Raw genomic sequence first — 14,894 nt, forward strand, 5'->3', positions numbered from 1 at the left:
CATAAAATGTCTGAGTCTGGTTGAAATCTTTTCGTATTTTTTAAATTTTCATTTTTTTATATATATATATTTTTCATATTTGCTTCCTAAGAAGACGAGGCTTATCGACTTCTGATCTGCATATATGATTCAGGGCCATAGGGTAGCCCAGTCTTTAGTAGAAAATGAAGTTGAGATTTCTTAATTCCTAAGGTTGTAGGCTGAAAGCACTACCTTCTAAACTCTGTGTAGCCTGATGGATTCTCAGTCACTTGTAAAACCAGATTCAACCTTGTTCATTTGCCTTTTTATTAACCAGAGTCGGTAGTGGCTTAGAAGGAATCAAAGATAATGAAGTTAATGCAGTCAAAGATAATGAAAAAGGCAAAAATAAAACAAAATAAAAAAGTGTAATGATGCCATTTTGACAGTGACTTTTTGTCTTTAATGTAGTTTTGAGCAACAATCTTCCCTTGAAGAAGTAATCCTTGTCTGAGATGCAATGGCAATGAACTTAAACATGAGAATCTAGTCATGGATTCTGGATGTCAGCAAGAATTTATTCTCTGAGCACTCAGTAAATGAGATGGGATCCTGGCTGCTTCTTCTGCCGCTTTGCCAGAAGAACTTTTCATCATTACACTGTTGTTGCCCCAACTCCATAACGCATCCAACAGGAGACTACTTTTTACTTTAAAAAATTATTTTTAGAGTTCCTCATTGACAAACAAGATATAACTTCAGTCCTTCCCGAGACAAGGTTGAATGAGCAATGGAATGTTCAGATTTCCTTCTTAGTAGCTGGACACAAAACTCCATGAGCAGATGTTTCAGCCCAATGAAGCCTCCATGTTTCTTCTCTGGAGAAAACCCCATCTTGTCATGCTCTCAACATAGACATAAAATAAATTTTAAAAAAAGCTTATATAATATTTGCCTTTATTATTTGAAGCCTTTTGACAGAGATATTAATTTGTATTACAAAATTTGAAAAAGAAAGGGAGAAGGAAAGGGAAAAGGGGTGGTTAGGGAGGGGATAGGGAGACGGAAAGGAAGGGAAGGAAAAAGGGCTGTTAGAACCATCATGATTCATTTCTGAAATTTTTGCTCCAAAAAAATTATTTCCCAATCCTACATACCACCTGCTGAGGTGTGAGCCATAGGCTGACTGGGAATGGCTTTGTGCTTTGCATGAGAGCACTTTGATTGCCCAGTTTTCTGATAAAGGTGAGTCTGGACCCCAAGCAGAGAGGCTGAGCAGCACATTTAAAGGGCAGGAACAAGGCTGGTTCTGGTCTGTTTATAACATCTTTTATCAATATCAATGACACATCAAAAGAGCGTTATTTTAGCATTATTTTAGCAAGAAGCATCAAGCAGTTAGAGAGTGAGGATTGCATGTAGGGGGCAAAATAACAAAATAAGAAGGCCTAGTTTTTCTGGATTGTTTTTTGGAAGGGCATTGGAGTTTTTGTTCTCCAGGCTTTAGTGAAGGAGTCATCAGCTGACTCCAGTGCAGAAGCTTAAGCACCAGCCTACAGCACTCAACTTTTCTGTTTTTTTTTTTTTTTTTTTTTTTTTTTTTTTTTCTTTTTTGACTCTTCTGGTATAATGATTTACTACATCAAATACATTTTGAGTTCTTTTTTTCTTTTTCCCCTCTTGTATCTGTTCCTAGAGTTCAGCTCTCACATTTGTTCTAGTTAGCTAAAATTCCTGCCCTTCCCCTGTACTTAGCTCTGTTTCTCACATTACCCAATTAGCACCTCAGTAACTATGCCATGTCAGCCTCTTTCCTCTGATCCAGCAGTACTTACACCAGCTCTGTTATGCTTCCTACTGATACTTATTCACTGAAGGCAATAGGAATAGTTGCTTGTTTAAAGAAAAGCAAGCAAATAAAAATCTTTTGCTGAATCCATGTTCAAAATGCCCAGTGTTAAAGAGGCACACTAAGGTTATCCATTGGTGCTGGACTTCACTGTACCACTTAAGTACATAAGAAATGGCAAATATGAAAAGACTTTTAACCCTCTACATTAGAAAGAAATAGTCCAGTTTACAATAGAATGAATTACAGGTTCTTCTTAATATTATTCTCAGTGTATGAAATATTCTACTACTGCTTTTTGGAGTGTGGCTGTGGGATGGTTAGGCCTCATATTATAAGACTGAATGACATGATTTCAATGTTTCTGCTTCAACAACAATTTATGTGAGTTGGATAACTGCTTTTTAAGAGGCACATCTGGTTAACATGTTTTTTTATAAAAAGTTTGGAATTAAAATGCCCATTAGATTAAATTGTCATGGAACAAAACTGAATAGCAAAGTTAGAGAACAAATATAATGACCCTTTTATTAATAGTTCAAGTGGTTTTAGCTCTGTAGCATATTGAATTATTTAAAGCATGGGGTTGTGATTTCATCCACCTTTTCTAAGTTAAACTGCATCAGGAGTATCTCTCCCTTCTAAACACACGGATACACCTTCCGTGAAAAGCTAGAATTGGCAATAAAGACTGTTGCTCACTAAAATCTGATTGCTTTTATCTGAATTAATGTGATTGAAGACTGTAGTTCTTTGTGACTAATACAGATAAGAAAGTCAACTTCTAGTTGCATTTTCCTTCTGACAAAGATTTGAGAGAAAACGTTTAAAATTTGTTGTTGAAGTGATCCATATGGAAGATAATCATTATTAAGTCAAAAAAAAGTCAAGAACTTTCGTTAAAGTCAAAATTTAATCTCAGTTCAAGCACTTTCTTAAGCCTTGGTAGAGGTTACAAAGCCCAGATACACATATTATCATAGAATCATAGAGTGGCTTAGGTTGGAAGGGACCTTAAAGATTACCAAGCTGCATATCCCCACAGTGGGCTGTTTGCCACCCATCAGATCAGGTTGTCCAGGGCCGCATCCAACCTGGCCTTGAGAACCTCTAGGGATGGGGCACCCACAGCTTCTCTGGGCTTAGGAACACATTTCTTTTCCTGTCAATAGGATCTTTTTTTCCCACATCAATGCTGCTTTCAGAAAATATTTTTAAAAGTTTGCACATACACCAGCACTCCTCATATCCTTCCTAGCTAGTTTAATTTAACACAGAGACACATGGGATTTCACAGCTCAGTGCTTGCACAATAATGCAGTCCAGTTTCTTTTTCAAAATCACAGTGACAGGTTCACAGAGAGATTTAGTGGGCAGATGGATGTATATGTTTTTCTTCTGAAGAGAATGCATGACCATGTACATCTAAGCCTCTAGTGGCTGATTTGCTATGGAAAACACACACCGATGTACATGCAAGGGCAAATAGAGAAAACAAGCTGGTATTTCAGAGACATAACTTTAAATTAAGAATAAAAATATGAATAGAAGACTGCTTTAAGATTGTGACCCATGTAAGTCACTAATCAGTGAGATCTGATCTTCCAGCAGTTCCTGTTGAAGAGGACATAGTGTCACAAGGGGATAATGAAGAATTATCCTTCTGAGAAGCTGTCTCTGAATGAGATCAGAATCGGACCTCTAAGCTACGGCATTCATATCCTTGTGACATTAGCCTGAATTGACTTTCATCTTGACTTTAAAATGGAGACTACAGAATAGATTATAAGCATAGGGAAAGAAGTTGCAAAGTAATCAACAGTCACATCACATTGTCCTCATATCTTTTTTTTTTTTTTTTCTGTTGATGTTTGATTTTTGGTGTGAATTCCAATTCACAGGTTTTTATCAGCCCCTAATTTTCATAAACACAAATGTTAGTGAAAATTAATACAGTGTTGAAATCATTTATTATTCATATTTTAAGAAAGCACAGTTTCTTATGTATAGATCATAATGAAAGAACTTTGCTCACAAAAAGAGGTTGGAAGACTAGCCCTTCACATGCAGATCTTGTAAAAATATGAGTGGAATTTGATAATATTTTAATATCTTAGAGTGTAAATTATCAATGTTAAAGAAAAAATGTATCTACTAGGTTAAACACAGCCTCTCTTGAATGACATTCATATACCCTCACTCTGAAATTATGAGAAGAAAAAAGTCAATATCTTTAGAATGTGAAAGTGGAATGCTAAAAGCAATATAGTATCAAGATATGGGATTTGGGTTCCTAAATACCATCTATTCTCAGGCAATATTACGTTCATATTGCTGTCAGCCAAGTGAACAAATGTCAAAAAAATTTAGTACAGGAAAATATTCACTCATCTGTAATTGCATGCACATGCGCACATGTTTGTACATATATGTGAGATACTTATATACAAAAGATATTGTATGTCGTATATATACAAATATGTAATTGCTACATCACATAAACTCATCTCTTATCTTTTGTATCTAAGAAAGTTTTTAATGAATCATCAATTTTATTCATACACCCCCCCCTAAAAAATGTGTATGTGCTTCATAGCTTGGTGTTTGTCTCTTACACTTCAGACAGTAGATGTGATTTCCAAATACTTTACCACCAAATCCAACCACAGTGATTGCTATGGTCATGAGCTATATCCCGGGCAAACTTCCTCTGGGAATCATTGCATCTTTGCACACCATGACCTTTTATGACCTATGGAAAGCAAGGGTTGGGGACCTACTTTGTGTTTTTTATACATTTAATAAGTATTCTAAAATTTGTTTGCATATATGCAGGTAGATTTGTTTTGAAAAGGTGAAGCTTCCTGGGGTTTTAATGAAAAGACAGCTCCCAGTTTCTTCCACTGCTTTGAAATTTCTTCTGCAGATGCTATTTTCTAGAGAGTCAGTGCCTGGGACTACACTGGCACCTTAATATGGATCTCCTGCAAACAGATCTGCATGGACAGCATTCTTTTGACTTCTGTGTATATGGCCTCTGGGCTCTGTGCACAGAAAAGGCAAGAAAGGTATGTGCAGATGTAATGAATTCATTGGGAACAGAAGTGATCACAGCTACCTTTCATCCACACTTTTCCTGTTAGTTTCTGAATCTGGAGAAACAATAGAGTCCGGACTTCATGAGTTCAATAGATTTATGAGCCCTGCTTCCAGTTTCCTACAGCCTCATGCATCTTATTATTTCTTCAGTCTTTGAACAATTCTTTACTTTTACCCAAACTTCCAAGTCTACCTTAACTTTGAATTTTCCACCTGGAACAAAATGCTGGCGATTACAGGTTTGGATCCCCTGTGTCACTTCTGATCAGGATGGGGAATGAGGGACCACGTCTGATCACTATACTCCATGTAGTTGTATACTCTTACTAATGTAGCACATGCAGAGGAGTTACAGGTATCTTATATCTCATGCTCTACATTCCCATTATTTCTGATCTTAGTTCCTTGCATCATTCCCATGTGCCAAAAATGCTTCTGCATAGGTCTTCCCTCACCTCATTTCACTCTTTCACACTAACTTGCAGCTTCAGAGTTTACAGTTAATACTGGCATTAAGATAATAACAACTCCAGATGATTTCACAGATACCTGAAAAATCTCTTGTCTTCTAAGTAGTGATTTTTCTCCCAGAACTGCCTGTTCTGAGCTGTCTGTTTTTGTAGTTGTATTGTTTCTTTGTCACATTTCCTCTTTGGTTAAATGTTTACAGATTTGCAGCTTAGGTGTTTCCTTTTCTGGACTAGAAAAAACCCACACAGTAGAACTGCCCCACATTAGCAGATCTGATGCTGGATGAGAGCTGAAGTGTTTGCTTGCAGTTAATTCTGACAGGTAATAAAATTAAGTTAGTAGTATTTGTCATCTCTGAAAACACTCCACAGAATTGTTCCTGCTGGATTTCTCGTGTTCTGTTTCAGTGACCAAAATCTTCTCCCCGTAGGAAAATGCTCATTAATGTCAGTGTAGATGTGAACTAGGACAGTACCGAATGATCACAGCATCATGCAATACCAGTTTAGAATAATATATTTATAAAAAATAGATGTAGTTTTGATTCTGTATTTTTTCAGTAGCACTGCTTTTTGCAAGCTCTGCTAGAGTGTGTCTATCTTGCACTGTTTGCTCATTAAGGCTGCAAACAAAATGGGCTGGAGGCTATTTGTTCTGTCCAGTAGTCTGTAAATAATAATAGCCAAAAGAAACTCTTCCCTTAACTGAGGTAATATTCCCTGCAGACAGCCTGCTACTCTGAATCTCTGAAGAGAATCTCTGAAGATTTTTCACATCTCTGAAGATCTTTTATGACCTGCAGCCACACCACCTTGAGGTGTGATCTTGTCACACCTACTGAATAAAGATGGATGTGGGTAATCATAGAATGGCTTGAGTTGTAAAGGACCTTAAAGATCATCTAGTTCCAACCCCTGCCATGGGCTGGTTGCCACCCACTAGCTCATACTGCCCAGGGCCCATCCAACCTGGCCTTGAACACCTCCAGGGATGGGGCACCCACAGCTTTGAAATGCCCTGGAATGAATGACCTCCAGAATCACCCCAAGACTGCCAGAGTCTGGTGTTGAGACTGTATGTTTTTGTTTCCCAATGTTCCAATGCTTGGGATGCAGAAGAGGACTAGTGTATCAAAAGCAGAGGATAACTAGGTAAAACCATTTTAAACCTACAACTTCATTTACAAAATATGTGAGCTAACAGGACAATTCATTTGTCTAGAAGATTGGAGCACATTCCAGCAGAAGAATAGCCTGTCCAGTCTGCAGTGTCAAAGTTGTGTAAAAACATTGCATTTAAAAATGCTGCCTTATTATGATACTGTTATTAAAAATGAACTGACCTTAAGACAAGAGGGTAGAATTTGGTAAGATGGACAGTTGCCACTTTGGTTCATACCAGCTCCTGTTAACAGCGTCAGTCTGAGCTGCTTGCTAAGTTGATGATGTCTACAGAAGAAATCAGGATTTATTTATAATAAACTGGAACAGAATGTAGTGGATCTGGATTCAGATCATGTGTGTGTGTCCTTGGACATATATTTTCCCACTCTGAAGCTCACTTCTTCCCCTGAAAAGTAAAGACACTGATATTTCTTGTGTTTTCATCTGAATGTTTTTCATCCAATCTGAATGTAAGTTCTGTGATGTTTTTGTTTTGTTTTGTTTGTTTGTTTGTTTTTCTTATAATGAATCAGTGCAAAACCTGTCACTGTGGGGCCATCTTCACAGCTGGGATCTGTTGGTATTCTGGTAACTGCCGAAATAATAGTAATTCTCATTAAGGACTCTTGTTAAAAATCTGCTTTATCATGGCTAAAGAAATTTTCTTTTGTATTATTAATTCAAATAAAATCCAGTTGCCTTCACCTGTGGACCACAGCATTTGAAGAGGAAATGTTAAGAACTGAGAAATGTAAAACAGCTGTCTCGAAAGTTTGCTGCATGAAGGTTTGGAGCTGCCTTTATCCCCTCCTCTTGCCTCCTAATGCACAATTCAGTTCTATTGCTTATTGACTGATAGGCTTATTGATGAAATATCCAGCAGTGATGCAGCCCAGGGAGGTCAGTAGGGTGCAATTACAGGCAGAGCAGGCTTGGGTGTGCTTGTGAACTACTCCTCCCTGCACAGCTCTTTCAGTATGCATATCACATCTCCCTGCTTGTAGCAGGCTGATGAGTGTGTGCAGTTAGTGCAGGCACACACATACTTCTGCGCTTTCCCTGAAAGTGGAGCATTAGCAACTGCAGTCAAAAAGCACCCTTGCTTCTTCAGCTCTGATCCTAGCAGAAACTGTCTGATTCTGTCTGGAGGAACTGGGAGACAGCACTGGAGGCAAGTTTAAAACGGACCTGGCGACACCCGGCTGTCACAACTGGCTTCATGCATCTACTTATTACCAGCTCACTTACAATTACTTTCCTAGTCCCATCAGTAGTGTATGTTCTTGAGAACCGTCTGGCTGGGAAGGAAGGAACACACTGCTGAAGGTATGTTGCAGTTTTCTTTACCTTATGTCTTGTGCTGAGTGTTTCTCTCTGTGCATCTCACTTGCAGTCATTCCTGGTCTATGCAGCTTTCCACGGTGGGCTGCTGGAGCATGTCTTTAGCCATAGAAATAGCCACGTAGCTTTCTTGTTTTGTTTTGTTTTCCCTCAGTAAATGATGCAGATCATTTGTTAAGGGGCAAAATTATGTGACTGGATTAAAGTTTCAGGGAAGATGACAACTCTGGCTGCATTTCGTATCGCAAGCAAATAGAATGCTATTATTCCCATCGAGGCAACCTTTCCAGTCAGTGGTTCCTTATCTGTGGACATGGAAGGTTGCTTTCAAACTGCTGTGTTTATTAGATATGATCTGTGCATGCGCTGGTAGCTGAAATTTGCATACATGTTTTGAAATTAAAAAAAAAAAAAAAAAAAAGTTTTTCATTAACTTTCTTGCTCTGGACTACAACACACTTCCTTAGAAAAGAGGAGTGAGCCAAGCTTTTCATTTCACTTAAGTTCTTTTACTGGCATGCATTCATCTGGTACAAACTCTTTGCCAAATCTAAGAAGTTTGCTGTTATTGCGTTTCCATAAATGTAACAGCTGTGAAGAGAATGAATATTCATCCTGTTTGGATTTTTATTCCAAAGATATATATTTTTTTATGATAATTCTGACCTTTCAAGGGAGTGGGAACTTAGATAAAAGGGTTTGGCAGGTTGAGATATTTTGATAAGCAGCGTATGAATGCTTCCTGATATAAACTTGATACAGATCTACGTGCTCTGCAGTAAAGATCTGTCAGCATCTCTCATTTACTTGCAGCCAACTTGATCTGTTGCTTATACTTGTGGATTTTTTTTGCTAACAGGTCATCAATGGTGACAACAAAGTGCAGTTTAGACACTGCTTTCTCATGGGACATTATTGCTTGAATGCTACACATTTGCTTCTGATTGTCTCCAAGACATTGCTTATGTTATGATGAAATGCTGACTTGGTATGTCCTGTATTTGAATGAAAAGTTATTCTGGGATGTTGCTAAGGTCAGAGAAGCCCACTGTACTCACTGTACTGTAAGGGCAGAAAGCGATTTGATTAATCTCCCCCGAGGAAAATTCCCATTTGTAATCTATCAAAATTATACAAGCAGCAGAGATGGTCCTCCCCTGCAGGTAGTAGAATTGTCTTGAAAACAGTGAAGCAGCATGTGTGCCTGTCTATGTGTGTCCAGAATTATATCACTAAAAAAAACCCCTAAATCATCCTAGGTTGCAATGGCTTCTGTGTAATTAGATTCTGACTACCCAGGGCAGCTCGTCCTCGGTCAGGCTGGACAGTACTGTTCTCCAGTGCCAAGGTCAGCCTGGGGATGGCAGGGATGCTCCAACCCTCAGCCAGCAGTGGGCCGTCATTCACTGTCTCATCCTCATGGAGGGGGGCAGAGAAAAACTGCTTGTTCCATTCATCTATCTTCATTTTGAATGCCATCTGAATCAGCCTTGTGTTTAATACAAACTTTCTGGTTTTGTTTTGTGTTGTTTGGGTTTTTTTTTCTTCTTGTTGCACGCTGTGGCTTGTGATAGGGACTGTAAGGCATAAAGGTGCACTTAAATGTGATGAAAACAACTTGATGGGTTGAATTCTGTTTGCAGGGATAGGAAATCAGATTACCTTCCTTAAATCAGGAGGAAGTTGTTTATGTGAACTGAAGTTGGTTACACGGGTGCCAACTGGTGTAAAATCTCATTTTCCTTTGGTATGGTTACAATTTTTGTGACCTGGACCCATTCCTTTGAAGCTAGGTTTTATTCAAGAAAAACAGAAAAAAATGAGAATTTTTCTTGTTGATCATCAGGCACAAAAACCTGCCTGCATGCAATGAGAGCTGCAGGTATTTGAGAGCAACCACCTTTTATTCTTCCTTCCACCAAAGCCAAGGGAGACAAAACCAAACATATAAACAGCAAATAAATAACTACAGCAACAACCACAACAACAAGCAACCAACAAACAAACCCTCAAAGCTCAGCACCTCCCCATACTTCTCTGTTTCATTCTGTTAGAGATAAATAAGCTCTCCTTGGCTGCTTTAACACATCCCATGCTCAGCCCCCATGCTGCCCCCCTTCTGACCCTTCTGCAGAAGAGAGAGTAATTCATCTCGCCCTCTTGGCCACCTCACCCTGCTCCTCTTCAAAGCAGATTTGTTGATCATATAAAACTGCTGATGTGTTTCCTATGCTGCCTTGCTAGCTGGAGCCGGCATGTGGAGGCTGAGATGCGTTTTGTTAAGTTACGGTCTCTCAGCACTACGTTTTGCAAGCTGACCGGCCCTCTAGTGTCTCGAGGTGTTTTATGCAAAGAGATGCCTTTAGCTGCTGCGAGACCGGAGGTAATAGAGATTTTTGAAATGGCTTGTGAAAGATTATTTGGATCTGTAGTGATTGATGAAGATGACAGAGCATTCATCCTTCTACCTGGGAAAAAAGCAGCCTGCTTTTGTGTACTTTCATAGCGTGCTGACACTTGCGAATTACAGAGGTAGAGACACAGAGACTGAAGAGTTGTAGGAAATAGTTGTGTATTTACACACTTCAACAGGGATTTCTGAGAGGGTCTTCTATCATTCTGTGCTGTAACGCTGGAGAGCTGCACAGCTTTTTCAGCTCTCTAATAAATGATAGCTGGAAATGAAGATGAAGGGAAGAAAATGCCACAAAGCTTCAATGTTGTAGCAAACTAGAATCCAGATGGCAAGCCTTTTTGCAGCAACACGCTGGATTAACTTTAAGATTCCCCTGGCTACTACTCTCATGTTGAATGTGTCTTTCCTTAACACTATTTTGATACTTTCGATGGCTTTTTTTTTATTATTTTTGCAAAGTAATGTCATAAAAATACATGGTTGCAGGCATATTCTGCCTTTAGAAGAACTTTTCACTGTTAACTCCTTCAGAGCTAATTAGCTGCTTGCGTGATCAGTTGAGTCAATGTGAATTTTAACAGCATTCCATGTGAGTTCACAGTGCCGTAACAGCATTTGAAACCAAAGCAGATGATGTACATACAGTAGGCAACAGTATTAGCTTCTTTGAGGAATATCAGGTTCTCACTGTGCTACACCTTTAGGTAGAAATCATTTTATAAAACGTGGCTGCGAAAATGGCAGAAAATCTCTGCAGAACTTTCAAATCCCCACTCAGTGTTGTCCACATGCCAATCTTTTCTAGGCTTGGAGGTTGAGTAGTTGTGTTCCCTCTGTAACTTACAGTTCCAAAACCTATCTTTTTGTTAAACTGCTGCTGGTGCTTGAATTTGTTCTTCTGTCCACACACAGCCATAGGAAGGGTCATTCCTGTCTTCACCTTCCTGAAAGTGAGGCAGTGAGACACCCAGTGGTGACAACGAGCATGGTGAGCTGGACGGCAGGACCTGGTGGGCGCCTTCCTGTACTCTGGGCAATAAATAAGAGTGGAAGCCTCTGAGCTTAATAATTTTGCCATGAACCTTCATTTCCTTTCTACACTAGACACAAAAGTGCTTCACAAACAGTATTCACCCTTGCTACGCTTCTGTTAATGGAAACGTAGAGGCTTGTTTTCATGAAAAGATGCAACTACTGCATAGTTTAAGGAAACATTCCAGAAGCTGGTAGCAGTATTAAGCTCAGGTTCTATCCTGGCTAGCCACAGTAATACACTTTAGTAAGGATCTACTTCTTCCTTGGCTGAAGTCTTCCCAGAAAACCAAGTTTAGGCAATGTTTATGACTTCTTTTATTCTCAAATTCTGTCCTACTTGACATAAATTATTTTTTTTTTTAAAAGGTGAAAATACATGTAACTGAATTATCTCAATAAATTCTCAATCACTTTGCCACAGATTGTTACATTTTGCAAGCTAGTCAGTGAGTTTACAACATGTACATCTAGAGGAAGGAAGAACAGCAAGCCCCACTCCTTTTCTTCTTTCTCTCATGTGTAGGATATATCTAAAATCAGCATTGAAAGAAAATCAGATCCAAGTCCTGATACAATTCTTCACTTCCTAGGGCTGCTTAAGCTCATAAGTAAACTCTTTACATATCTGTTTACCCTGAATGTTCCTTTTGTGTTATCTGTAGGTTTCTGTTACCAGTAGATGCTCACGTTGAACGCATAGCCTTCTAGGCTCCACAAAGAGCCCATCCAGAGCTTAATTATCCAGGCTTAACAGCCATTCAAATGCAGTCAAGTCCCCAGGGAATCCAAAAGCTCAGACCTGACCAATGCTATACTAACTTCATCTGTACTTGCCCTTGCAGTATGACCATGCCTGTTTTTTTCATAATGGCAAATAAACAGAATGCTTTTCCTTACTATATGAGATCTGAGTTTTAACTCCACTTTAGCCCGTGTGTTTAAATTCACATTTCCCATAAGTGTAGTCTACTACCACGTTAAGGAATACTCTGGAGATGAAGGAAATTTAATTCTCTTTCTCAGTTGGCTTTTACAACCTTGCGTAGAAAATCTCTGTGTAGAAGGAGAAAAGGCAATAGTAAAATTGACTCTAATCTCTTCATTAAATACTTGAAAGCAATGAGAGATTTTTTGTTATTTCATACAATCCTAGAATCATTAAGATTGGAAAAGACCTCTAAGATCATCTAGTCCAGTTCTTAGGATTACTGGTAACTCTTACCCTGTACTGCTCTGAGTTACCGTATTTCAAAGAGCAGGAATAGGAGAGGCAGGTGAGATCTAGGCTCACCCTTGTCTAATCTTTTCTATTCCTGCTTTTCTGAAATGCTTTTTTTTTTTTTTTTTTTTTTTTGCCAAAAATTGATGTAGGAACTTCCCTTCTAGAAAACCTCTGATATGGTAGGGACAGGACAAGAGTGAGTTGTCTAATTCAGGTTTGTGTCGGTGTGTCGGGTGTTAGGTTCAGATTGGGTATTAGGAGGGTGGTGGGCTTTGGAACAGATTCCCCATGGAAGTGTTCACAGTACCAAACTGCTGCAGAAATATTATTTGAATTTTGGGTGATCCTATGTGGAGTCAGGGATTGGCTCCTTCTGAGTCCTTTCCAATTCAGGGTATTCTATGATTCTCATCATAATTATCTGGTAATATTTTGGAAGTTTAAGGAAACCCCACTTAGCTTCCAACGTCATCGAGGACAGAAGGAGTCTTCCATAGGTCTTGTATAGTATTTGCTAACATTGCAAAAATGTTTCAAATAACCTCTAGGTGTCCTAATAGAGCCAGAAATTTCCCTCTGGACAGCTAGAGAAACCATTGAGAGTATTGCATGCCAGGGCTAAATTCCAATCAGAAACCAATTGTACTGTGCTGCTTCAGGTTACTCCTAAATAATAATAATAATAAAAAAATAATAAATAATAAAAAAATCTGTCTGGTCAGCTAAATAGCTTTCTAGGCTTTGCTAACTGTACTGACCAAAATGCTATTGGCTCAAATGAGAGCTCAGTTTTATACTACAAAGGAAACATGGGGCCAATGAAAACACCCATGAAAAATGTGGATCATCCTTCAGTGAGAGCTTCAGAGCAAAGAAAACCTCTCTCTCTCTCTACTGACTTAGAGGTAATCTTAGTATTTACTTTATATGGGATAGCTGCTTAACTTTTAGATATATCTATATTTTAATGGTGTCAGAGTTAGGACAATCACAGCCTACCTTGAAATGCTGCAAAATCTATTTGACTTTTGAACCCAAATATTTATGAATTAATGGTTGAATTTACTGGAAATGAAAAAAGCCTCTGCCTGGATACACTGCATGGGTGTACATGGAGTTTAAGGCATCACAAGTCGTTTTAGTGAAGGTCCTTGTTAAATTATATTCTGACAGAAAATAAAAAATCTAAGAAAGAACCATGTCACAGAAATGAGTAGTAGCTCCTAACTGATCCAACGATCATTATTCTGTCCCATTCTGTTCCATTAGAACTATTCCAGTATTTGCAAATTACAACTCCCAGGAAGAATGTGTGGGTGGCAGTTATTAAATATTTGCCCTAAAACAGACAAACAAATAAAAATAAAACAGGAGCCACTAAAAAACATCCAGAGAACAACAATAACAACCAAACAGCGTAATATCTGTGCATAAAGTATAAGCACACTCATATGCCATAATAATAAGAAATTTGGTCTCCCAACAGCTGATCATCTGACACTAGAATGGTGAGCATCTTCCTCTTTGTCCTCTGTACATTGAACTATCGGCCCATGCAAACCAATAACTGCTGTGGGTGTTGCTGAATGTGAGGAGGAGTAATTCACTGCAGGGAAATACTGTTTCCTTGCTGAAAAGCTGCTGAGTTATAGCAGTGTGAATAATGCATACGGTGATTTCCTTTCAGAAAGGCTACTAGCATGCATTTCCACTAACTGGAAATCTGGACTTGTCAAGAGAGTGGCATTTGCATTGTTTTTATGATGCAGAATGCAGTAAGGGAGCGATTCTTTGAATCTCCATATTGTATGACTATGACCAAGTATCAGCACCAAAGTGCATAACAGGAATTAAATAAAAGATGGGAAGAATTAACATCAGTCTAGTTTCAAATATGGAGGTAAGTTATGACATTCTAAATCCCCATATCTATTAAAGCTGATGGTAGATGTAGTTGGCCATATCAAAGATGTATGAAGAAATCTCTTTAACAATTTTTTCATTGAACTCGTTTTTTTCTAAAATAAGTTTTTATCTCAGAAAGCCATCAAGTACTAACAAGTTGAGGAACATAAATCAAAGCAGAATAGGCAGCCTACTGTTTCATTCATTGAGCTCCATATGCTTATCTACCTTATGTTCCTGCATCCCAGGCTCCTAAAATGCTTCAGTCAACATTCCTTCTGAATTGCGATACGTCATGTTAATCAGCCTCTACAGTGTCCAAGAAATGTATGTAAATGAGACTTTTGATGAAACAGAATATTTTTACAAGATTTTTGCATAAATCCCACGTGCAGGCATGCACACACATACACAACCTGTTTAGAGAGTAGG

General features: G+C 38.6%; 1 protein-coding gene across 1 annotated transcript in view; it reads left to right on the top strand.

The window, feature by feature from the left end:
* Window positions 1-7,519: 7,519 nt before the first annotated feature.
* Window positions 7,520-14,894, top strand: part of TENM4 (teneurin transmembrane protein 4) — a 1,593,907-nt gene continuing 1,586,532 nt past the window's right edge. Inside the window, exon 1 of the mRNA XM_048933792.1 lies at window positions 7,520-7,869. The gene's annotated coding sequence lies outside the window, so the exon portion shown is untranslated. The remainder of the gene's footprint in view (window positions 7,870-14,894) is intronic.

This window comes from Lagopus muta, chromosome 1, assembly GCF_023343835.1.
Source record: "Lagopus muta isolate bLagMut1 chromosome 1, bLagMut1 primary, whole genome shotgun sequence".
Lineage (NCBI taxonomy): Eukaryota > Metazoa > Chordata > Aves > Galliformes > Phasianidae > Lagopus > Lagopus muta.